Source organism: Pelodiscus sinensis, chromosome 9 (assembly GCF_052426305.1).
Source record: "Pelodiscus sinensis isolate ZL-2025 chromosome 9, ASM5242630v1, whole genome shotgun sequence".
In the NCBI taxonomy this organism is placed as follows: domain Eukaryota; kingdom Metazoa; phylum Chordata; order Testudines; family Trionychidae; genus Pelodiscus; species Pelodiscus sinensis.
Window position 1 is genome coordinate 4,317,285 of NC_143060.1, and position 26,996 is coordinate 4,344,280.

Here is a 26,996-nt window from a genome sequence, read left to right on the forward strand (position 1 = left end):
ATGAAAATAAGAGTTCCCAGCATTTTTTGTGCTTTAGTGGTATGGATGTGACACACAATTTTAAAAAAAATCTTCATTTTTCATGTCATCTTGAATGCAACGTTGTTACCATGATGCTTACATAATTAGGGAAGGATGGCTTCTCTGCTAAGCTTGCAACTCCCTTCCATTATAAAGCCCATTCTTTACCACCTTGTGACTGATGGTTAATCCACTGACAGCACTGAAATATGTCACACACAATTTGATTACCCACCTAGTGATTGTGTTAGCAGCTAATGAGTTGTAATTGGAGCTGCTGCAGACCTATTGCATTAGTAGGCTAAGCATTAGCTAGCTAGAAGCAGCGGTTCCCAACCTTTTCCAGATGGGGACCCATTTTGACAATTCGGGAAGACTTGGTTACCCAAAGCAATTCAAAAACGGGGAGGAGAGGAGGCAGAGACACCTGGGGAGACAACTGGCAACCCTTTTGAAATGTAATGGCAACCCATGTTTGGGTCCCGACCCATAGGTTGGGAAACCCTGGGCTTAGAGGTAGCTTAAGTACCACTCAACACAAGCTAGAGACTCTGTGGGTGGGTGGAGGGGGGTGTTGGCAGGTAGAGGGGTTGTGGTTCTAGAGCTATAGGATAAGGGGGTAAATCCCCTTGGGGGGAGGGATAGCTCAGTGGCTTGAGCATTGGTCTGCTAAACCCAGGATTGTGAGTTCAATCCTTGTGGAGGCCATTTAGGAATTTGGGGCAAAAATTCATCAGGGGTGGTACTTGGTCCTGCTGTGTAGGCAGGGGACTGGACTTGATGACCTTCAAGGTTCCTTCCAGTTCTAGGAGATAGGCAATCTCCATTAATTTTAATTTTAAAAATCCCAGCTTTGCAGATATTTTCAGTTTCTTATGAAGAGACAGAAGCTGTTCCATAATTATAACGATTTTAATCTCTATTTGTAATGCAGAAAAATAAGATTAAATGTGAGTTGCAACTAAAACATATTCTTAAAAATTTGAATATTTTAAAATGTCACTATTTTTAAAATTTTATAAAGCGCCTAAGGTTTCTTGGTGTTTCCTCCATCTCAGTAAAAACACATTGAATTGTGAAATTCAAACCATAAAGCAGATTACCTTTTACTGTGTTTAGTGCTCAGATACCACGGGTAGGCAATAATTTTAGATAGGGAAGATGTCACTTCACTAATTTTCAAGTGGCCCTGGGCTGCCCCGAAAGTGGCGGGGTCTCTGGTGGAAGGGGCGGGGCCAGGACTCTTCCATGCTTCCCCTTCCACAGACCCTGATTGGCTTGGGGATGGGGGAGTGGCAGGGTGTCCATGGGCCAGGGTGTCCACCCGCTTGGCAGGCTGGATCCAGCCCATGGAGGCCTCTTTGCCCACCCCTGTCATATATAGTACCATAGGGGTATGTGTTTAGTAAAAGCTGATATCTTAGATTAGATTTTGGCATTGATATGTGCAACAGGCACTTTTCAAATGCAGTAATAGTAGTAATAGAAGTTGCTGTTTGAAAAGTACAGGCAGTCCCCGAGTTACGCGGATCCGACTTATGTCGGATCTGCAGTTACAAACAGAATTTGCTGCCCGTCTCCCTGGTCTGCTGGAGACGGGAAGCAAAGCCTCTGAGGACACCAGCAGCGGGACAGCCGTGGCGCGTCTGGGCTGTCCGCTGCCCGCGTGCTCCGCGGCTTTGCTCCACGTCTCCCCAGACCAGGGAGACGGGGAGCAAAGCCGGGGAGCACGTGGACAGCGTACAGCCCAGACGCGCCGCGGCTGTCCCGCTGCCAGCGTGCTCCGCGGCTTTGCTCCCTGTCTCCCTGGTCTGCTGGAGACCAACAGACCAGGGAGACAGGGAGCAAAGCGGAGCGGAGCTGTAAGTCCGAACTGGCATCTAGATTCAGCCGCTGCTGAAACTGACCAGCGGCTGACTACAGGGAGCCCGAGGCAAAGTTGCTGTGCCCCATGCCTCCTGGAATCAGCCGCTGATCAGTTTCAGCAGCAGCTGACTTGGGGATGCCTGGAGTTCTTAAGTTGAATCTGTATGTAAGTCGGAACTGGCGTCCAGATTCAGCCTGTTGAAACTGATCAGAGGCTGATTCCAGGAAGCCTGGGGCAGAGCAACTCTGCCTCGGGCTTCCTGTAGTCAGCCGCTGGTCAGTTTCAGCAGCGGCTGAATCTAGACGCCAGTTCCGACTTACATACAGATTAAACTTAAGAACAAACCTACAGTCCCTATCTTGTACGTAACCCGGGGACTGCCTGTACAGTATTCACAATTGTTGAAGCTACTGTATTCTACAATGACTCCTCTTGCTGATGCAGTGTTTCAACAACCGAAGTGAAGATTTCATTGCCAGTGTAAATCTTCACTGATGGATTCTTCCCACAATAGTTTCAAAGCTAATCATGAATAACAATGGCCATATTGGGTCAGACCAACGGTCTGTGCGGGATGTTTGAATTAATGAACAGAACAGTTACCAAGTGATCCATCCCCTGTTGTCCAGCCCCAGCTTCTAGCATTTGGAGGCTTAAGGAAACCCAGAACATGAGGTTGGGTCTCTGAGCATCTTGACTAGCAGCCATTGATAGACTCACCTTCATGAACTTATTTCTTTTTTTGAACCCAGTTATAATTCTGGCCTTCACAACATCCCCTGGCAATGACTTCTGCAGGCTGTATGCGCACTGTGTGAAGAAGTACTTCCTTGTCTTCGCTTTTTTACAGCTGTTTCTGGTGCTTTTGTGAAAGGGTAATTAACACTTCCCTGTTCACCTTCACACCATTTTATAGATCTCTATCATATCCCCTCTTAACTGACTCCTTTTTTTAAGCTGAACAGTCCCTGTCTTCTTAATTTCTCATCATATAGGAGGCATCCCATACCCCTAATAATTTTTGTTGCAATTCTCTATATCTTTTCCAATTCAAATATACCTTTTTTGAGATGGGGCGATCAGAGCAGTGTGCAGTATTTCAGGTGTGGATGCACCATGAATTTATATAGTGTCATTATGAAATTTTCTGTCTGACTTATTCCTTTTCTAATGACTCCTAACATTGTTAGCTACGGATATTAGTTTTACATCTTCTAGTTTAGCTTGCTAGCTGTTGACACTTATCAGATTGTTTATGTAGCATTGTATCAATACAGTTTCCTTAAAAGAAAATACATAATGAATTTAAAGGTTATTGTCCAGTGGGAAAGCTCAGTTAATGTGCTAACTAATTGACGTACTTTAAATTGCTCTTCCTTGAAACAATGCTGTTAGTGTAAAATAACAGAAAAGATATATAACATAATCAATATGTTAAAAAAATGTAAATAGCGAGTAGTGCTGTGGCACCTTCCAGACAAAAAACAACAACAACAACCTAGTATGTTCTTTTGTGGCTTATTCCTACGAAAGCTTGTGATACTGGTTTTTTTTTTTTTTTGGTTAGTCTCTAAGGTGCTACAAGACCACTCATTTATAAAGATTTTTTTAAGTTACAGACTAACATGACTACCTCTCTGAGACTGATTATCAGTATATGTAAAACTCTTTATGCTTTTGGACTAGTATTTTAAGTTAACAGGTGTAAGTCAACAATGTGATGCAGATGTGAAAGGCTAATATGAGGAATGTTTTATATTAGACGTGGGTGGTAATTGTCTTGTTCTGTTCAGCACTGGAGACCCCTCAGTTGGAGAACTGTGCTCAGTTCTGAGTTTTGTACTTTAGGAGAGATGTAGAAAAGTAGAGAGAGTTCACAGGAGAGCAACAAAAATAATCAAAGGGTTAGAAAACCTGACCTGTGAGGGGAAAATTAAACAAAACAAAACTAAACTGGGACAGTTTTGTTTTGAAATATGTTAAGGTCTGTTACAAAAAGGGCTATACATTAACGCCTCACTTTGTCCTGTTTAACGTTTTTTTTATTATTATATCACTGATGTATTAGAGAACATATTTAAATTCGCACAGTTTGGCTGCCAACTGCTAGCAGGTAACTATTTTGTGACATAAGCCAACCATTCCTCCCACTTCAGTGTGGTAGCCATTGTTGTTCACATTGTGTCATAATTCCCTGAACATTTCTAATTGATTGTGATTATATCATCCAACACCATGAGTCAAAAACACCCAGCAAGTGAAAGTGGAATGCCTAGCAATACAACAAGGAAGCCTGGAAAACTGTTATTTTGGGCACTAAATTAGATGTTTTAACGCATTTTGATGCAGGTGAGCCTGCTGTAGACATCGGCATCACTCCAGGTCTTGCTCCGACCACTGTGAGAGCAATTCAAAATAATGCCGACAAGATCCGGGCTAGCGCTCAGGGTGTAAAACTGCTTAGCGTTACTTGAGTCAATCAAAAAAAAGTTTGATGGAAAACATGGGAGTATCTTCTCTCAGTATGGATAGAGGACCAAAACCAGTGGAACATATCTCTGTTTGCTAATGGTCCCAGCTGAGGCAAACTGTTTGCTTGACAAGTTAAATTGAGACCAAGGCGAAGGATCACAGACAGAGACTTTCAGTGAGCTTTGGCAAAAAACACGACTCATAAGGCAGCAGCTGAACCGAGCGAAATCGGACAGGACCAAGTCAGTCTGCCATTGACTGTGTGATGCTGGACAGTCTGCCACTGGCATTGTGTTAAAAACACTTTATATACAGTATATACTGAGCCACTGCTGCCTTGTGACTCGTGTTTTTTGCCTAAGCTCACTCACTAGGCTCTTGCCATTTTGATGCTGGACTATCAGGGAGTGCCGTACAATTGGATGCTGGACTATGGCAGTTTTACTATATATGTCTTTTGTCTGACAAAAATTCCTACTCCCCCATTTACATTAATTCTTTTGGGGAAATTTGATTTGTTTAACATCTTATTTGCTTAAAATCACATTTATAAGTATGTAACTATGCCCTTATGTGAGGAGTAGCAGTAATCAGTTGTTCTCCATGCCATTAAAGTTGGATCAAGAAATAACTGGCTTAATCTGCAACAAGGAAGATTTACGGTAGATTCTAGGGAAAAAGGCTCCGAAACAGGTTTCCAAGGGAGGTTGTGGAAGCCCCATCACTGGAAGTTTTTAAAAACAGGTTGTGCAAATCCTCACCAGAGATGGTGTAGGGTTACTTGATCCTGCCATAGTCTATGGGCTGGACTTGATGCTTTCTCAAGGTCCTTTGCATCTCTGCATTTCTGTAATTCTATGATTTCTGCATGTGGATTGATATTTGAAGTTGATCAGTATATGTTCTTAATGAGGATACTGGAATTAGTGTGTTTGAGTGCATATCCATATGAGTAATATTTAGATTATGTTCTAACTTCCTTTTGTGATGGCAAACTTAGAGGTCTTGCTATTACATTCTGGGATTCTTTTTTCAGATAGCTAAGTACCCTTTTTAAAGCATGTGGGGTGATTCACTGCATGTGAACAGTCACTCAGAAACATTTGGAGGATACAAAACATCATTAGTCTCAAGATGTGATGACAAATATATAACAGACACTCCTAAAAATGAATCCAAATTACAAAGCGGAATTTAAAAAAAAATTACAGTATAGAAGATTAGGAAAATACAAAATAAGAAGCTTTTAGTAGTGTTTTGGGAGAAAATGAAGTGATGGCTGATTGACAGGGTGGGCTAGGAAACCCCTAAAGTGTTGTATACATGATTCATCAACAATTGTGTACAGTCAGAATTCAGCCAGTCAAGCCAAATTAGGCAGCAGGTGATATGATCCAGGAGTTTTTATTTATTAATAAATTACTGGTGTCATCAACCAAAAAATATATACCTTTCCATCTGAAAACAAGAAAAGACACAAAACTACTCTGTTTATATATCATTCAATTCATATTGCAGACAAATAAAAATTAAATGCACTTTTCGTATTTGAACTTGATATATTTATATTATACTAGTGTTTAAATCCACTTTTAATCTTTATATTATAGAAATAAATATTTTTTTAAATAAAAACCTTGTCCATCATTTATGAGATTAAAACATATAACTAAAAAGAGGTTTGGCAAGATGCAGCATTTTGTGCATAGATAGCTTAAACACACTGTATCCTGTTATTGAAGAACAAGAGTACAGTCCCAATTATGGTTTTGCTTGCATTTCTTGGACTGTAATTGGATGAATGTGAGGCGATCTGGGTACAAATTTGTTTTATGTATAAAACAAACTCCAGATTCAGAGTGGTGTTTTATTGTGAAGGGAATAAGCATCTCATGCTGTACTGCCACCTTAGGTAAAGAGAGAGTCAGGCATGGATGGAATCAATAGAAAACAGAGTCACTGAAAGCAGTAGCAATATGCCTGCCTGCCTGCCTGTCTCGCGTTAATGGAACAGCTTGCAAAGTCTACAGGGAATTTGCATTGGCTCTGTCACTGGTATTTATTTGGTTTCTTATTTATTGCTAGTGGCTTGATTGTGCTGTATTTTCCAAGCAATGAAAGCATTTAAAGATCATGTCTGACTCCTTCTGGACAGTGCTGTCCAATTTCTCTCTGCCTGCCACCAGCATGCTGAGGCGATCCAAAAGGTAATCTGAGGATTTTGCAAGTAAATCATAGAATATTTGTCTGAGTTGTTTGATTAATATTGTTTTGACGTTCTAAAAAGATCACTGCTGATGTACTGGAAATATTTTGTTAATGGGATTTCATAACAGCACACTGTACATAGATCATACTGTATAGACCTACTGTTAATTATTTGATTGTGAAATGTTTTTTATAGATTTGTTATTCTTTACTTGGTTAGTGCATAACCCAGGGTGTGTACCCACAAAATATTGAGTTACTAGATGTAAAGATATGAATATAAGCTTCATCAGTATTCAAGGTATTAGTATAGTGTGGTGGCGATAGAAGCTGAAAAAGCCAATACAGTATTACAAATTCTTTTGACTTTTAGTGCTTAGTTGGATTAAAGAGAAAAGTATAACCTTGAACTTCATGCTGCCATTGAAATCTGCAATAGCTTTGCAATATTAATAGACTCAATCTTTTAACTTCTATTTTTCTTCAGATTTTAAGTTTAACACATCTCTCAGTGTGGGAACTGATAGAGGGTGTTAGCCTTGATGCTGAATGGACAAACTACAGAGTTTGTCTTTTCAGTGTCAGGAATATTTTTCTTATCAAAATAGTATTGCTCATAAGGTGTTCTGAAGAGCAGAAAAATAAATAGCCTCAGAATTGTGTGTGTGTGGGGGAGTTAGACTGAGTCAGTCTCTCTCTCTCTCTCTCTCTCTCTCTCTCTCTCTCTCTCTCTCTCTCTCACTGTGTTGCATAGTTTTTAACAGGGGATATATCAAAGTGCTTTGCCATGAAGATCAAAATCAATATAAAGAGCTCTTCTATAAGTACTGTCTTAATTCTAAGGTGGGTTTCATGCAAAGAAGTTCGGCGATACTAATACCACTGATTTTTGTGTTGCTAAAAGTCAACTTTGTAAAGGCCTCCATGAATGGGTGACTGAAGTGTCATTTCTCATCCTAAATGCATCTCTCTCTTTCTCTGATAAATGTTGCCTAGAACAGCATTTCATAAGTGCACTTTGTCTTTTGTACTTTAAATTTCAGCAAGACTATCTTACTTGTTGACTTAATTATTAGAAATTTTGCCTCTAGCAAAACCAGATGCTTTATAGAAAATTTAATCCAGATACTAATTTTACAGATTGATATCACAAGTGGAGGAAAGTTGAAAACAATAATAGTGTTTAAATTGTTTACTTACCTGCACTACTTTCTGAAGTTTTCTATTCTGAAGCTCAGTGTTTGAGTGTGCCTCACACAATTACTAGGACATGACTGTGGTTTCTTTCCATTAGTGTTCAGTAAAAGCTCAATATATATATGAAATATAATCAGAGAAATCATCTGCAATATGTTTGCAAAGAAAATATAAAAGTACTTTTTGGTTTTCTGCATTTAGTGTTTCAAATTTTAAATTTAAGTCTTAAGATCTGAAACATTTTGATAGTTACTAATAAGGTTTCAAATGCAATATTTTCTTGGAAAATTTCAGTTCAAACAAAAAAATTGTGATAGCAGATAATTTATTAATATGTAAGTCCAAATGGAGATGTAGAGTGTATAAATGGATCTCTATATCTATAGCATATCTCTATGGAGACAGAGATTACTTTTTTCATTTAACGACGTAATAATAGCATTAGATTTTCCAAAATGAGCAACTGGCTGCTTCAGGCATTATAACAGAAACCAGCTGCATCAAATCAGGTAGTGGCAATCATATTTTGCACAGCACAGAAATCACTCCAGTCATTATTGATATCAAATACTTCAGCATGTGAGACAGATTTAGCTTGCAACATCAACGTTTTCCTTTCTGTTGGTGTCTTGTCAGACTTTTAGAATAATTTCTTGTGAGGGGGAGGAGGAGACGCTTAAATTAGTGTCGTGTAAATTATAATACATAGTCTACTTCAAGTGACATTTTTATATGGTGATTCTTACTGAAACCTTGATCCTACAAAGATAATTTTATTCAGGTGAGTTCCCCACACTGGTTTCTCATATATAATATATATGGCTGCAGGTGTGCCATGCTGTGGGAAAAGGGTTGGGTACCATGTTTTTTCTGTTTGCCCAGGACTTTCTGCAGGAACATTCTAGGTAGGGCACTGGTTTGGGGAGGAGGGAAGGCAGGTGTTCAAGGTCAAGCCTGCCCCACATTCACCCAGACCTGGGTCACTTAAACTTGGCCCAGTTGTCCTGTCCTCCCTCTGTCATAATGGGGGGATAGCAGGGCCAAATACAAGCAGCACTGTGACCCTATGTGCTAGATCAGTGCCCAGGGCATGGAACCAGGCCCAGCCCTGCAGGACACTGGAGTCATTGCTGCCTGTGATGAAGAGGAGTGCAGGAGGGGATCCCTTAACCCCTGGCTTAGCCCTGGGGATACAGATGTCCTGGCTCTGCACAGAGTGATGTGGAGTGGGTTGACACTCAGGCTCAGTCTCGCGACACAGGAGGTGCCCTTGATCAGTGCAAGGTGAGTTCAGTCTCCAGCCATCCCTCTCTTTCTGTGGCCTTGATTAGAGTAGCGGTGCCAGGCCGGAGGGGGCAGAGGCAGGTTGTCGACACCCCCTTATTTCTCATGGCAGTTTTCATCAAACCCCCCGGCACAGTCACTGTATTCATGATTTTTACTGGATTTACCAAAACAGCTCTGTGGCTTTTGATAAAAAGTGCTGGGACACGCCTGCAGGTCTAATAATATATAAAACACGCACATCCAGATGTCAGTGTGATCTGTTGTGATAGTTAGGCCTCAAATTTCATCTGTTTGTAAGCTCCCCTGTAAGATCTGTGAGGTTTATTAAGGAAAAGGTGCAATAGGGTGAAAGACTGAATTAAGGTCTCCTGATATGATTCAAGGATAGTGTTAATGGACCAAAATTGGTGTGTTGGAGATTACAAAAAAGATGCTTTTTAATATCCCTAAACGTGTAAACGCTGAAGTGTTCAGTAGTTACATGTTAAAGCGGGATGGGTGGGGTTGTTCCTCAGGAACTGGTGCTCATGGGGAACCTGCTTAAAAGTTGGCTTCTTTCAAGCACTGATACAGAGGCAGCGGAGGAGGGTGGGGTGAAGGGGTAGTGGTGGTATGTAACTGAGGTTAACCAATGAGGCCAGGGTCATTGATTAACCGTTTTAAACGAATACACGAACACATTCCTATTGGAAATTAGATCTAATTGGTGAAGAATATAATGAAGGGATGGGGAAATTTGAGGGGAAATGGGGACAGACGGAAGTGAATACCACAATTGCTGACTGAAAGGGGGAGAGGTGAGTTTCACTATCATGGCTGCCACTCCACCGTCACCTGGGACTGTCTGATGCCATTCATTGTGCCGTTTCTGTCGTAACCTTCAGAGGTGTCCAGCAATGAGGTTGCAAGTGAGAATTAACACCAGGGAGAGAAGCTGCATTTTCTCCCTTGGCTGTTATTTACTTCCCCATCTTGCATAAAAGTGTCTTCTTTGGAATGGCAGGAAATGCGATCAGACTTCAATAATAGCAGTAAACTCAACTAACTTTGTATTTTTCCCCAAAAAGGACAATTATGACCACCTTTAATACCATCTAACACACTGTCACGGTATTCTTTTCTTTGTAAAGACACACTATAGTAGTAGTCACCAATCTGTCAGTCGCAGTAGACCAGTAGATCCTGGAGCCTCTTCTAGTCAATTGCGATGTCCAGCCACTAAAAGTCCGGTGGTGCAGCAGGGCTCAGGTTGCCTACCTGCCCTGGCCCCATGTCACTCCCAGAAGTGGCCGGCTGCTGGCATGTCGCTGTGGCCTCTCGCGGGAGGGAGGTGGCCTTGCACATTACCCCCACCTCCAGTACTGCCCCTGCCGCTCCCGTTGGCTGGGAACTAGCCAATCAGAGCTGCAGGGTTGGTGCTCATGGGCAAAGGTGACACATGGAGACCCACTGCACAAAGATGTTCCAGCAGCCAGCCATTTCTAGAAGTGTTGTGGGGCTAGTCCAGGCAGGCAGCCTGTATTAACCCCATTGCGCTGCCATCCAGGAGCTGCCTGTAGTAAGAATCTCCCAACTGGAGCCTGTATCTCTGTAACTCGCACCTCCTCCTGCCCCCCAGACAGGAATCCCCTCCTGTACACAAACCCCCTCCCAGAACTTGTACACCTCTCTCCTGCACCCCCAACCTCATGCCTCAGTCTCAGCCAATGCACTGAAGTCGAGAATGTTACACTGATTTTGGGCAATCCTGGAAGGGTTTTGGATTTATACACCACAAGTGACAATAGTAAAAAGTGAAACTCGTGAAATGTGCAGTGCATTCTGTGAGATGAGGTGCAGTGTGACCTGCCCCCAAACTCCCTACCAGAGCTTGCATGCCAACTTCCTGCTCCAGGGTCAGCCGCACTCTGAACCTCTCGTTGCAGCCCAGAGCCTGCACCTCCTTCATCCCACCTCCCTGCCTCAGCCCGGAGAAAGTAAATGAGGTTGGGGGAGAGCGAGTAACAGAGGTAGAGAGGAATGGAGTGAGCAGGCTGTAACCTTTGTGGAGGGGTAGATCATGGGTTCATCTTAAATTCAAGAAGTGATCTTGCACATAAAAAGGTTGGAGATCAGTTCTCCATAGCCAAGGGATGTCATTAAAATGAAAGTCTTGCTTCATTTACATTTCAAATGCTTGAACTGGTTTTCTTTTCTGTATCTTTAATACAAGGTTAAAAGGATTTTAAATGTGTTTGCCATGGTACTAAGCAGACAGAGGTCTTGCAATCTATACCAAGCCACACCTTACAGTGACAAGCTCACATGAATACCTTTGCCTCTTTGGCCTACATATGTACCATCAAAATTAATACAACACAATATTCACATAAATAAAGTTAGATACATACCTAAGTGCTTGCTGAATCAGGGCTTGAGTATTTAGCAGTTACTTATGCAAGTGAGTGTTTCCAGAATCACAGTCTTTGTATCTGAAGCAAAATACAGGACTATGTAGCACTTTAAAGACTAACAAGATGGTTTATTAGATGATGAGCTTTCGTGGGCCAGACCCACTTCCTCAGATCAAGTAGTGGAAGAAAATAGTCGCAACCATATATACCAAAGGATACAATTTAAAAAAATGAACACACATGAAAAGGACAAATCAAATTTCAGAACAGAAGGGGGAGGGGGAAGTGAATGTCTGTGGGCTAATCATATTAGAGCAAATTGAAAGAGCCAGACGAATACCTAGAAACCATCTACTTCAAGACAGACCCAAGAAAACCAACAATAGAACACCACTTGTCATCACCTACAACCCCCAACTTAAACCTGTCCAACACATTATCAATAAACTACAGCCTATACTAGAACAGGATACCAAACTCCAAGAGGCTCTGGGAGACAGACCCATAGTCTCCTATAGACAACCACCTAACCTCAAGATGATTCTTACCAACAACCACAGGACATACCACACTAATACCAACTCTGGTACCTTCCCTTGCAACAAACCCCGTTGCCAGCTTTGTCCACATATTCACTCTGCTGATACCATTATTGGACCTAACCAAGTGAGTTATAAGATCAAGAACACATATTCCTGCGCATCCAGAAATATAATTTATGCTATCATGTGCCGAAAGTGTCCGTCTGCTATGTACATTGGACAGACGTCTCAGACACTTCGCCAAAGGATCAATGCCCACAAAACAGATATCAGACAGGATCACAAAGAAAAAAACAGTTTCTTGCCATTTCAACCAGAAAGGACACTGTCTCAATGACTTAACTACCTGCATCCTGCTACAAAGACCTTTCAAATCTGCACTTGAAAGGGAATCCTCTGAACTGTAATTCATGCTAAAATTTGACACTCTACATCTGAGTTTAAACAAAGGATCTAGTTATCTTACCCATTACAAAGATTTCATCATCTGGACCCATGGGAAGGAGACTCTGGAAGAATTTCACCATGATTTCAACAGCTTCCACCCCACCATCAACCTCAGCATGGACCAATCTACACGGGAGGTCCATTTCCTGGACACCACGATACAAATAAGTGACGGTCATATCAATACCACCCTATACCGAAAACCTACCGACCGCTATACTTACCTGCATGCCTCCAGTTTCCATCCCGGACACACCACACGATCCATTGTTTACAGCCAAGCACTGAGGTACAACCGCATATGCTCCAACCCCTCAGACAGAGACCTACACCTACAAGACCTTCAACAAGCATTCTGTAAACTGCGATACCCACACGAGGAAGTGAGGAGACAGATTGACAGAGCCAGACGTGTACCCAGAAGCCTCCTGCTACGGGACAAGCCCAAGAAAGAAACCAACAGAACACCACTGGCTATCACCTACAGTCCCTAGCTAAAACCTCTCCAACGCATCATTAGTGATCTTCAGCCCATCCTGGACAATGATCCCTCACTCTCACAGGCCTTGGGAGGTAGGCCGGTCCTTGCCCACAGACAACCCGCCAACCTGAAGCATATTCTCACCAGCAACTACACACCGCACCATAATAACTCGAACTCAGGAACCAATCCTTGCAACAAACCTCGGTGCCAACTCTGCCCACATATATACACCAGCAACACCATCACAGGACCTAACCAGATCAGCCATACTGTCACTGGTACATTCTCCTGCACATCCACCAACGTAATATATGCCATCATGTGCCAACAATGCCCCACTGCTATATACATCGGCCAAACAGGACAGTCCCTACGTAAAAGAATCAATGGACACAAATCTGATATTAGGAATGGCAACATACAAAAACCTGTAGGGGAACACTTCAATCTTCCTGGACACACAATTGCAGATCTAAAAGTAGCCATCCTGCAGCAAAAAAACTTCAGGACCAGACTTCAAAGAGAAACTGCTGAGCTACAGTTCATCTTTAAGTTTGACACAATCAACTCTGGATTAAACAAAGACTGTGAATGGCTTGCTAACTACAAAAGCAGCTTCTATTCTCTTGGAATTCATACCTCCAGATCAGCTGCTAGAAGTGGGCCTCATCCTCCTTGATTGGATCCACCTGGTCATCTCCAGCCTGATCCTGGCCTGCATATTTATTCCTGCCTCTGGAAATTTCCACTACTTGCATCTGACGAAGTGGGTCTTTACCCACGAAAGCTTATGCTCCTACACTTCAGTTAGTCTATAGGGTGCCACAGGACTCCTCGTCGCTATTACAAAGATAGCTTCCCCAATTATCACCTCTAATATCATTAGCCCACAGACATTCACCATCCCCCTTCTATTCTGAAATTTGATTTGTCCTTTTCATATGTGTTCATTTTTTTAAATTGTATCCTTTGGTATAGATAGTTGTGACTATTTTCTTCCACTACTTGATCTGAGGAAGTGGGTCTGGCGCACGAAAGCTCATCATCTAATAAACCATCTTGTTAGTCTTTAAAGTGCTGCATAGTCCTGTATTTTGCTTCAGCTACACCAGACTAACACGGCTACATTTCTATTACTAGTCTTTGTATCTGTGAGAACAGACACAATTTTTTAAATTTCAATAAATATAAATCTTAACTTCATTTCCCTTACAAAATGCCACATTTACTTCAAGAAAGTTTCAGAGGGGTAGCTGTGTTAGTCTGTAACGGGAAAAACTTAAAAAAACAATGACTAGTCTAACAGCACCTTAGAGACTATAAAAAATGTAGACAGTGTCATGAGCTTTTGTGAGCACCACCCACTTCTTCAGATGAATGGAGTTTATTTTCAAATAAATAGCACAGAGTGGGGTTTGGACGGAGGAAGAGAAGGAAAAAAATGGCCAAAGTGTCTTTCCTTCTTTTTCCTCCTCTTCACCCCATTCCCTCTTTGTGGTATTGATTTGAAAACTGGACCCCTTCAACTCCATTCATCTGAAGAGGTGGGTTGTGCCCACAAAAGCTCATGATACCAGCTATATTTTTTGTTAGTCTCTAAGGTGCTGCTAGACTTTTCGTTGTTTTTTAAGTTTTCCAAGGAAGTTGTTCCTTTTTACAGTCTAATAACATTTCTGTATCATGAAAGAAGAGAAACTTCTGCCACATCAAACACAGGCAAACATTAATAGAAGCTTGTCAAAAGTTTCTTCTGACTTTTTTTTTTTCAGTTAAGAAAAGAACATAGTATAAAAAGCTGTGCAATTCTTTTAGGCTTGCAACATCTTGTATGTTTTTAACCCTGTGTCTTTCCATTCTATATTTCCTCTTGCTTGTCTGCCAGGACTGACTTACTGCTTGCAATTAAGCTATTATATTGCAGACTCCTTTATGATCATGCCTCCTGGTACATGCCCAAAATGTTACTAAGGGTTTCCTTCCCATTCTGGCTTTTCTACCTCAGGAGGCAAATACTCCGAAGAGCTACCTCCTTTCCTTGTCACAGTATGTTGAGATGAACTGTCTTTCCTGCCAGTGCAATTCCCAGTACAGTGGATGATACATTAAAAGCAAACCATCTGTTCATTTGGTCACAATAGCTGGAATTTTTTTCCCCCCTGGAGCATGTTTCCAAAGGGTTAGAGTTGTGTGAAGAGCGAACTGTTAATGGATATGTATTGGCCGCTTTGGAAAATAAAATGGTAAACATGAATCAGTATACCTGCCAAAGGCAATACTGTAGAAGATCCACTGTGTATGTTTATACATTGACTGAAAAGATTAAACTGAAATTATTAGAATTTCTTGGTTAAAAGGTCATTTGGGCCTGTATTCTGTAATCAACCATTCTGGTAAATTACCCATTTAAAAAGTATTATGGGGAAGGTAAAGCAAATCAATTCTGACAATTTTAAATTTTGTTACATTTTAACATTTCTTGGATATCTAGGAGCTCCTGGGTTGATTTATCCTTAATTCACACTCCAAATTTGCTGCATGTTAACAATAGAATAACACCCACTTGGATGGTTTTTCGGTCTTGCAAAACTAAATCATAGCTTAACGTGATGTCTGTTGGACTCGCTGTTATCAACAATATTTAATCTTGCATGGATAAGAAAGTTTGGGTGAAAACAGTAAAAGCCTTTTTTTGTTTAATGGAGTACTACATTGTACAGGGTTTAATAAGAATGGGCAAAGAAGAGAATTTCAAGATGAAAGTGGTTTTAAAGAGACCTCAGATGGATGACTTCATCCATCTTCCATGCAGGAAGAAGAACTATGTGTACCCTTAAATCGGCAGCCAAGCTGTACATAATAGGGAGTGCTATTTAGTGAAATGAAACCAGAAACATTCAAGGAAGGCTTTATAGAACCACTAGAATTAGTCAACCATTATTTTTTTACATCAGTAGTGGGCAGCCTGGGGCCTGCAGGCCACATGTGGCCCATCAGGGTTGTGTGTGTGACTCAGGAGACATTTTGTTTGCCATTGCCCATATGCAGCGTTGCCAGGTTTTTTTGGTTTCTGTCTGAATAGATTTTTTTCCCCCCTACTGGTAGTATTAAAGTGACATGCATGTAAAGCCAGGGCATGTGAAGTGAGGTGCATGCTAATTGCACACAGCATTGACTGAGAGGGTCGTGTGTGTCCTAAGTATCCAGTCAAAGTGCTGATAGGGTTCAGTGGGCATACACAGCAAATTCCAGGTGTGTAAGCGCAGTTAGCAAAACTACCCTATATCAAGTGACCATTTTAGTTAGGACCTCATGGGTGTGTCTACACAGGAACGTTATTTGGAAATAGCTTAGTCCGTGTCTACACAGTAGGCAGTTATTTTGAAATCATGTCAAAATACCATCAAGCTGAAGGACTTCTTACTCTAACTCCTGTAACCCTCCTTGTACTAGGAGTAAGGGAAGTCAGAGGAAGAGTGCTCTATTTCAAAATAAGTGCTGTGTAGATATTCCCAATTTCAAAATAAGCTATTTTGAAATAAACTACGCAATTAACATAGCTCAATTTGCGTAGTTTATCTTGAGTTAAGCCCTACTGTGTAGATGCACCCCATGTGGCCAACTCACTAGCTTAGGTTGCCCATCGCTGAGTTTCTTTTCCTTTTTTCCTTGTTTCTCTTTTTTTCTTTTCTCTTCTTTTTTGACTCAATGCATTATTTCAAACAGCAGGCTGAACAGGACATTTTACATGCGCCCATATGAATTGTGATCCTCAGCTAGCGAGCATCATTTAAATTCTGTAGGCATGGTTTTACACAAGATCTCTGAGCAATTAAAAACAAAAGATACTCTCTATTTAGATTTTTACAAATGCTAAAAGAAGGCTCTATGATCGAGGTGCCTGTGATATAACTTAAAAATACATCACCATTTATAATCTGAAATTCAGTATAATCCTCCACCAATCATCTTAAAACCTTAAATCACTGCTTATTATAAGTCTCCAAAGAAAGCAAGTGGTGCACTGATACCCATCAGACCTGGGAGAGTAATCTCATAAGAGTATATGTACAATGGATACCATTTAAAAAGTTGGCATAACTCGCAATACCTATTGTATGGTATAGAAAACACTGCAGATTTCCTGTCTCCATAAATGGAAAAGGAAATACTGCAAATCAGATATGACAGTGTTGTAACAGTTGCTGTATGTGCACTTGAAAATTGTGATGCATGTGTCTATACAGATGCAATTTCAACTATGGGTGCCTAAAGCTAGGAATCTAACTACCCATCATAATGTAACCACTGAAGCCTTATCTTTACACAGAAGCTGCACAGTTTAATTTAAAATGTTTTTTTTTTAAATCAGTGCAAGAAGCTCTGTGGACGTCTGTATTTTTATTTGTGTTTCAGATTAATTTAAAACTGAATGCTGCAGCTCCCATTGGCTGGGAACGGCGACCCGTGGCCAATAGGAGCTGCAGTCACCCTTACCTGCAGAGGTGCAGATAAATATAGCAGCAGTGGCCTGCCAGGGGCTGACCCTGGTGAACCACTGCTGTTTTATTGCCCACCCCTGTCCTATTGCCATTGGTACCCCACTTCCTCAAGAGGTGGTAGCAATGTTTACACAAGGTTAGCACAGTTTACTGAAATGCTCAGGGTATATGAATTTTTCAGCCTCCTGAGCAGGATAATTACACCACCCTCGACTAGGCCTTAGAGCAGGGGTGGAGAACCTTTTTTGGGTCAAGGGCCACTGACCCACAAAAACCAACAAAATCCTCACTGATATGGCCCCTGACTGAGGAGAGAGACCCTCCTCACATTCCCCCATGCACCAGAGCTTAGAGAGGCCCAGGCTAGTAGATGTTGTGTGCTCCAGCCACGTTGTGGCGGCAGGGAGGCTGGAATGCCAGCATGGGCTGGAATGCCATGAGTCTCAGGGGCCGGATCCACGCAAGACGGGCCTTATCTGGCCCCCAGGCCTGAAGAGACAGGATGGGGAAGGCAATATCTTTTATTGGACCAACTTATTCTGGTAAGAGAGACATGCCTTTGAGTTTACAGAGTCTTCAGATCTGAGAGAAGTACTCACCAGACACAAGGAACAGATTGTGTAGCATACGTAGTTAACACATTTTAAGGGACCACTCAAGGTGAAGTGGGCAGTTAACACCTCTCCAGTCCTGCAGGAAAGGTAGGATGGGGCACAACTTTGGGGGGGGGGGGGTCATAGACTGCTGTCGAAATCGATAGATCCACTGTCTTTCAGTTCATGATTTTTTAATGTGTAGCAAAGTTGTGAATTGAAAGTGTCTCATCTTTTGAAGGTGTAATGAAGTTTTCCATTGAGGAGGAGGATTGAGAGGTCAGAGATGGAATGATCATTTTGTGAAAATGTTCCATGTGAGTTCATTTGACAGCATAGTAATTGCCTCTTTTTCACTTGTATAGTTGTTGGGGCATTTAGTGCACTTGTTGAACATAAAAAATGGCCAGACTGGGTCAGACTAAGGGTCTGTCTAGCCTGTTGTCTTGGCTTTCAACAGTGACTAATGCCAGGTGCTCCAGAGGGAATAAACAGAACAGGTATTTATCAAATGATAGGAATGTGTAGGACTCGTGGATTTTTCAGGGTGTGTTGTGGGAGGTGTTGATCATCGTAGCAGTGAAGATATGTCTAAAGCTTTTGCATCTCTTGTTTTGGCAGAGTCTGGTGCTGTTTTTGTTGGTTTGACCTAGTCTATAGGGAAATTACATCTTATGATGAGCTTGGAGAAGTTGGAGGATTATTTGAAGGCCAGAAGAGGACATTCAAGGAAGATTTCTTCTATGAATTTAGTATATATTGACTGGGAACAGGTTTATATGGCGTGAGGGGAAATTAGTTGTGTGATATTAGAAGAGAACATATGCTTTTGCTATAACTTAAAAATGGTAGTTTTACAACACACATTTCTTTGGTCAAATGACTAAAATATATTAGTATCTCTTCTGTGCTAGAAAGAACAGAGAACTCAATTTGTGAAGCATTTGGCAATATTCAGATTCATTCTTTAAGCCTTTATAAAGTCTAATTTAGCGCAGAGTGTTAAATGGCCTCATTGTGGCACTTCTAAAGGGATTGGAAATACATTAAAGAATGAAATCTCAATTTGATTTAGTTTGAGCAGTATTTGAATTTTACATTGGGACAAAAACAGTAACAACTGTTTGGGAGAAAGTAAAATTCTGTCTTATCTCCTGGAAGGGTCTTTGATATGAAAATAGATTTATGTGGTATTTTATGAAATTGTAAAACTGGCATTTCACTGTCAACTGTTCACTAATTAGCAAATCTGGCTTTTTGTGCAATTAAGAAGTGAGGTGAAAGGGGTAATGGTTGTTCCAGTGAACCTTCCATAGAATGGTTCCAGTGAACCTTCCATAGAATCTCCTATTGTGGGGTTTTGCTATGTACTGCAAAAATACAGTGAAAGACGTCAGGATGTTACAAATAAATGGAAGATTATTAACCAGGACACACTTTTAGGTTTTGCTGAAGTTTATCTCTATGTAAAGACTCAAAAATAGAAAAAGCAACAGGCTAGGAAGGAGGTCTGCTCTCCTCTAATGCATTTGTGATTTTCATTTCTAATAGCAGTTGAACATTTGCATTGACAAGTGATTGTACATCTCAGGGCAAAGTGTTGTATATCGGGCATAGGTTAATTAGAGAAATGGGAGAGATGTCACCAAATGTGACACTATATATCATATATATATTTGTTGGAAGAGACATTTTACATTTTCTGAATCTTTCTGAGCAGCAGCATTGTTTCAGGGATGAGGAGTAACAGTTAATTTGAGGGAAGGGTTTTGGATTGGACTACTACGTCTACACGCAGCAAATTAAATTGGGCGACCGGCACTTTAAAATGGCGACCGGCTGCGAATATGCTAATCAAGTGCGGGATATTTAAATCTTGCACTTCATTAGCAACTTCGGTATGTTCATTTGCCTCCCTAGTACGAACTAGGGGGCAAGTGTAGACATCCCCATATTGGTTTTTATATGGTTATTCCAAACCTTCCCTTAATTTTCCTTGAAACTATTAAATCTTTAGCATTCAATAGCTTCATCCAGAGATGTAAAAAGATGTTTCTGTATTGGACTCTGCAATCATAGATTGTGTCTGGCAGTATAAAAACCACATCTCTGACCCTCCCAATTGATTGCTAAAACGAAGGACACAGTGGAGAACTGTGCATTTCACCCATTTTGCTCCAACAGTTTCTCCACTACCATTCCGGAATAAATTGCCTAGCGAGGTTGTGGAATCTCCATCACTGGAGATATTAAGAGCAGGTTGGATGGACATCTGTCAGGGATGATCTAGATCAGGTCGGGCTGATCTAGGGGAGGGCTGCAACTTAAGTGTGGGTACATGTACATGCAAATATATATGGAAATAATTTCTTTCACACTGATGGGCATGAATACAAAGATTAAGGCAAGACTACACAACACACAGGCCCCATTTAAGTTAGTTCTGCTGATAGTAATAAAATGCAACATTTACCCAATTGTCACCCATATGACAATATTTTTAATGAGCAATGACAGTCTAGGAATTTAACTACTAAAACGCATATCCAAAGACGACCTTTATATTGGCTACTTTTTTCTTTTGGCTTCTACCTGCTGGCCATGTGTTGAGTAACCCTGATCTAGATGGTGTTTGGTCCTGCAGTAAGGACAGGGGACTTGAAGACTTCTTGAGATCCCTTCCAGTTCTAGTGTTGTGAATCTATGATTCTTAATCCATTTGTCTGTGTTTCTAGATAAGTTGCCCGCACACTGTTAAAAAAGTGAATTTGTCTAGCTTTGGGTTTCAAACATTTAATCTAGTTGTGTGTCATTCTGCTGGGTTAAAGAGCCATATAGTATAAGAAATCTCTTCCTCACATAGGTACAGACCTTAACCGTCTCTTGGATAAACTAAGTAGATTGAGATTCTTAAATTTTACCATAAAGCATTTTCCAGTCTTTAAATCATTTTTGTAGCTCTTTTCTGAAGGCTTTCCAGTTTTTCATCATTCTTTGAATTTCAGTAATGGTCTCACTAATGCTGTATACAGAGGTTGGTCTACCTGTTTACTGCTACTTGATGTTCCACAGTTCATGCATCCAAGGATTCTGTTGGCCCTGTTGCTTATAGCACGTTAGTGGGAGCTCTTGTTCAATTGATTAACTGCCATTATCCATAAGTCTTTCCCAGTATTACTGCATTCCAGGATACACACAGGGGCTATGTCTACACTGGCCCCTTTTTCGGAAGGGGCATGCTAATTTTGAAAGTGGGAATAGGGAAATCCGCGGGGGATTTAAATATCCCCTGCGGATTTAAATAAACATGTCCGCCGCTTTTTTTCCGGCTTGGGTCTAGACTGGCCCGATCCTCCGGAATAAGTAGGAATACTTTGAAGTAGGAATAAGAGATCCTCCAGAATAGGGCTTTATTCCGGAGGATCGGGCCAGTCTAGACGCTTTTTTTCCGGCGGATTTCCCCCGCAGATTTCCCTAGTCCCACTTTCAAAATTAGCATGCCCCTTCCGAAAAAGGGGCCAGTGTAGACGTAGCCACTCATCTTGTAAGTACGACCTACATACTTTGCAGTGATTTGATGATGATTTTACTTTTCTAAATACAGATTTAGAGGCTTCCTCTTTGTCCATTGATTATATATTCAATTTCACTTTCACTTCCTTTCATAAAGGTTTTTAACTTTCTAGGTTTTTAACCAAAGAAACCTTAGAACTTGAGAATTCTTATTGTGAGCACCGAATAAAGCATTGTTAAGCAACTCTCAGTTGTAAATCACATTTTTATATTTACATTTTTCTTTCTGCTCAGCCTTATTCGTGACTGTTTTCAGCTTTGGGGAATTTACCCTCTTGAAGTACCGTGTGTGTGTGTGTGTGTGTGTGTGTGTGTGTATTTTACTGGTCAAGATTATATTTGGTTTGCACATAACAAATACAACAAAGTCATAATCGCTTTCAACTAAGTAATCATCACTTGTTTGTTCAGTGATAACTAATTTTTGTCCATTAGCATGAGGTGTAATATAGAACTATAAATGTGGTTGCAGTTCTTGTTTTAGAAAGTTTTGTATATAATCTTTACAAAGCCAAGGATGGTTTCTTAGTGGCAAAGTGAGTCTGCCATGGTATGTCCCTAAGCTTAAAATCCTCTAATAAAACACATCCTATTATAATGCCATGCTTATTTCACATCAAGTTAATCATGCAGTCTTTTTCTCTTAGATTGCTAATTGGGTTTTGCTTGTAAATATGTAGCCAGGGTATGCCTGGAATCCTCATTCTTTGAATATTTTTCATCATTCCGATATCTTTTTCATTTTTTCCTGTTTGCAGCTATTAAAAAAATTTAGGTCAGTTAAGTGCTAGGCTGGAGGGGAAATAGGGAAGAGTAGAAGGTAAAAAAGAAATAACAAGGAAATAAATGAACTGCAATCCTAGAACATGGAGGAATAAAGTATACCAGCTGGAGGTGAGGAGTGATAACATATGGGAAAACTTGGAGGGAAGGAGAGTTGAGGAAAATAAAGTACAAAAGAGGATCATAGTACTTGCGTGGGGAAAATAATTCAAACTCACTTTAACGAGAGGTGTATGCGGGACAAAAATGACTGGAGATGGTAAAGACACCAACTGTTGCAAGAATGGGGCGGAACGGTGAGAGTTTGTGCCCCAGTTTGGGGTTTTGAAAATTCATTCAAATGTGTTTGTGTATTGAGCTTCAATCTGGAATGAACCCAAAATGTCTGAGAGGCACTTCACATGAAGACCACCATAGAGGAAAGTTGTAGAATGTTGACAGTCACAAAAGGAGCTTGGTTGGTGAAGGTGCCTGGATGTTAAGAGGATTAGTTGGTCATGAAAGCATGTTGCTCTGGAAGAGGATTTTTCTGCAGCGTGGTGGAGTTGTATATATTTTTTAACAAGATGTGTGCAAAACAACTCAGTAGTCTTATTTGAGTAACCTGCATACATCAATCCTTGGATTTCCCCATCTGTCTAACATTACAATGTAAGCTCTTTTGGCCTGTAGCTGCCTAGTGCTATGGGGCATTACTGTAATAGAACAGGTTGTATAGTGCTTTGGAATTCATTAAGCATGAAATAAGATGAATAAAAAATGTTAATACCTGCTTGTCCATATGCAAATTAACTGTGGAGAAAAAGACACTTCTGTGATAAATAATCGTCATAGCAGAAATATGACTACATGGCAACCACTATTTTCCTCAATTAAGTATCCACCTCCAAGCCAAGAAACTAAGCCACTCCGCACTGGACAGGGAAAGATGGAAGGAAATAGTGTGGGAGGCATCAGCTGAGCCTGTAGTGGTGGTGGTGGTGATTGATGATGATGATGGTGTTGTAAGCAGCTTAGAAATCATGCGACAGGAATGGAGGAGCTACACCCTGCAGTGCTATTGGACGATGCATTTGTCTTGAAAAGTTCTGAATAGGGCAAGTATTGAGCCACATGAGAGAGTATTTGTTCTAAACACACATCTGCTATATTTTTATGCATAATAAATGTCAAGCACTTGTGCTTTTATCGTCAAACAGTTGACAAGTTACCACTAAGGCTGTGAGTTTGTCATGGGGGTCACGGAAGTCATGGATTCTGTCACTTTCCAGGACATCTGTGACTTCTTCTGTGACTTCTTCTCTTTCCAGTGCACCTTCCCTCCCTCGGTAGCAGGAGAAGTTTGGGTGTGAGAGGGGTCTTAAGGATGGAGGTTGGGATGCGAGAGTGGTGAGGGCTTTGGGTGGGTCTTACCACAGGGGGGCTTCTCAAAAGTGGCAACTGGTCACTCCTTCAGCTCCGAGGTGGAGGTGTGGCCAGATGGCTCTGCATGCCCCCTCTGCCCACAGCTCTCATTGGCTCCAGTTCCCAACCAATGGGAACTGTGGAGCCTGCACTTGGAGCAGAAGCAGTGCACAGAGGTGCCTCACTGCACCTCCACCTGGGACAGCCATGGGCAACCTAGGCTAGTGAGTGCATCTCAGTGGGCCACAAGATTGTCGTATCCAAGATGGACAGGATAATTTTGCCAACTGCGCTTGCATACCCAGAATTTGCGGGGTGTGCTGTTGGAACTGTAGCTGCGCTTGGCAGAGGAATGCTGTGTGCAGTCAGCACGCACCTCCCTTCATGTGCCCTTGTTTTACATCCATGTACCTGTAGGATAAAAACCTATGTGGCTGGAAACCAGTGGAATCTGGCAACACTGCACAGGGACAGCGGTACACAAAACGTCTCCTAGGCCACACGTAGAGCCCTGATGGGCCGCGATAAGGAGCCAGATAAGGAGCCTGCCAACCCAATCAACACCCCTCCTTTCCCAGCACCAGTGGGCAGAGCTGTCCCATCCATAAGACTGTTTGCAGTGGTAGCCGCCTCAGCATGTCTATGGATGGGACCCATGGGGCCCTGGGAGGCTTGGTGTGGGCGGCAGCAGAGGTCTCCCCGCCCCTGCACTCACTGAGGCAGTGAGAGCTGTGGGAAGCAGAGCAATGCAGCAGCCTGCCACCTATCCCCCTGCCCGCTGTGTTCTGCTGCACCGTGGCGGTGGGAAACGGAGCAACCTGGCCTCGGTCTGCTTCACTCCCCCGAGCGATGCAGGGCTTGCAACATTTAAGTATATTTAAGTTTATATGGTGTAAATGATATGGACAAAAATTTCAGACATTTCAAACATTGTCTAACTTTGCCATTTTGTGAGAACAATTTTCTGACTTCATATTTGGTGGCATACACACTTAAAAATATAATTTATCTTTGTGAGAACTGCTGAGAAGAGACCCACCAGAGAGATTATTGTGTATGAAGCATTCCAGTTATAGAAAACAAGTGTGTGTGGGGGGGGAAATAAAAGTATACAGTCCAACCTCTGGGTTTGATATTGTTAAACTACCACTCTAAGAAATCCGTGCATTGTCTCAGCTCAGTGTAATGCAACAACATGGTAGGTGTGATAGATAGATTGTAATGCTTGCTCTGTGCATATTTGACAAGGGTGCTGTTTTTTAGTTTTCATATTAGATTCTGCATATTGTGACTCTCCTAAAGTCTAACACTTTAATTTTCCATGATGGGCTGAGGATTTGGGGATGGGTGGGTGGGACAGGATAGAGTGTATGCAGAATGACGAAGGATAAAATGGGTTTTGTTTTATTGAGTATGGCTATCCCCTTCATTGTAATTCACTGTGACATTTCTCTTGTTTCACTTGGCAGCATTCTTTCTTAATTATCAATAATTCAACAGATGTAGACTGTAGAGACCGGATGGGGCAGGTGTGCAGCAGCTAGAAAAACTGGCCAATTTGACATTAATGAGTTGACCGTTTTAAGCCGCCTCTTTTACAGTTCAGAGATATCCCTTTCAAACTTGTGAGATGATTCTGTGTCTTGATCTTGTTTTTGAAAATAAGAAACTGAAACAGGGTTATGTGTAAATTAAAAGAGTATTTTAGATGACAATTTGCTTTTGAGAGAACTATGAATATTCCTCACAGGAAAAAAAACCCCAAATTTTCTAAGTGTCATAAAACAGTGTGCTTTGTATCCCTTGCATTGTTAAAAATGTGTTCACTTGAGCTGGTATATTGGCTGAAATGTGGAATGGCAATAGAGATAAGTATGAGCTCCATGGCTACCCGGTCTTGTATTATGGTAGAAATACAAATGTAAATATAGAAATGTTCTCAGATCTTCACTACTGAAATAATTAATGGATTCCATGACTGTGGTGACTGCTGTGACAAATTCACGTCTGTAGGGATCACCTAGATCGGGGTGAGCAAGAGAGCCTCTGCGGGCCGGATGCGGCCTGCCAAGCGGGTTAATCTAGCCTGCGGATGCCCTGCTGCTCCCCTAGCCCCAGGCCAATCAGGGCAGGGGATGGGGGAGCAGGCCAAGTCTCCTCCTCCATCGGAGGTGTGTGGCTCTTAGAGGGAACTGCCAGTTGAACAGCTGTTCAACTGGTGTTCCCGTCTAAGCACCGCGTGCCCATTGCAGGGCAGGGGCAGGGAGCAAGAGACTTGGCGTGCTCCCTGACTCCTAGGCCCTGATTGACTAGGGGACAGGGGGAGTGCACAAAGTCTCCTCCCACCCCAGAGGCATGGGCACCTAGGGGGAACTACCAGCTGTTCCAAACAGCTGGAGTCTTTCTCTAGGGGAAGGTGGGGAGAGCAAAGACTTTGTGTGCTCCCCCACTCCCAGACCAATCAGGGTCTGTGGGTGGGGAAGCATGGAAGTATCCTGGCCCCACCTCTTCTGCTGAAAGCCCCGCCCCTTTTAGCCCCCCTTCTAAAATTGCCACCCCAACCTAGATACTTTCAGGCTTGGGCACCATAGTGTGAGGTGCTGTAAGAACACACAATGAAAAGGTGGACCCTGCTTCAGAGAGTTAATCTAAGTAAAGACAAGAGATAGCAGGTGGATATAGACAGATGGAGCACAAGGGAACAATTCAACAGTATTGGTCAGCATGATAGGTAGTAGTCTCAGCATGTCACCTTACTAGCCATTGTCAAGTGTTTTGTATGTGTTGTGGCACAGTAGAGTTTTAAAGAGGACACTGAGGTTGTTTTGTGGTTGTTTTCAGGGAGCTTCTTCCCCACGTGAAAGGGCAAAGTAAAACAAAGCAAGTGGGCGATTGATTGAAAACGTAACAAATGGGCAGTGAAAGTGAAGCCAAGTTGATTGCATTTGATGCAGTGGACAAGGTGGGTAGGGGAGCAAAAAAAGTGGTCACAGCTACGAGCTAGGAAATGTATCTCCATGGTGTTTTAAATGTCTATCAAGGGCAAGGTTGCGAAGGCCAAAGAAGATGATGTTGGAGTAGTTGAGACAAAAGACGAATGCCTAGCTGAGAGTTCAGCTGTGGGGGTGAGGAAGGAAGGCTAGAAGTTAGACAGGAAATGACTAGTTGTCACTCTTTTTACTGACAAGCAAACTGAGTTTATAAATCATATTTTGGCAGGGGACTT

The 26,996-nt window shown here is 41.8% G+C and overlaps 1 protein-coding gene across 8 annotated transcripts in view; it reads left to right on the forward strand.

Annotated features, from left to right (window-relative positions):
• Positions 1-26,996, forward strand: part of MAST2 (microtubule associated serine/threonine kinase 2) — a 306,028-nt gene that overhangs the window by 167,345 nt on the left and 111,687 nt on the right. The window lies entirely within an intron of this gene.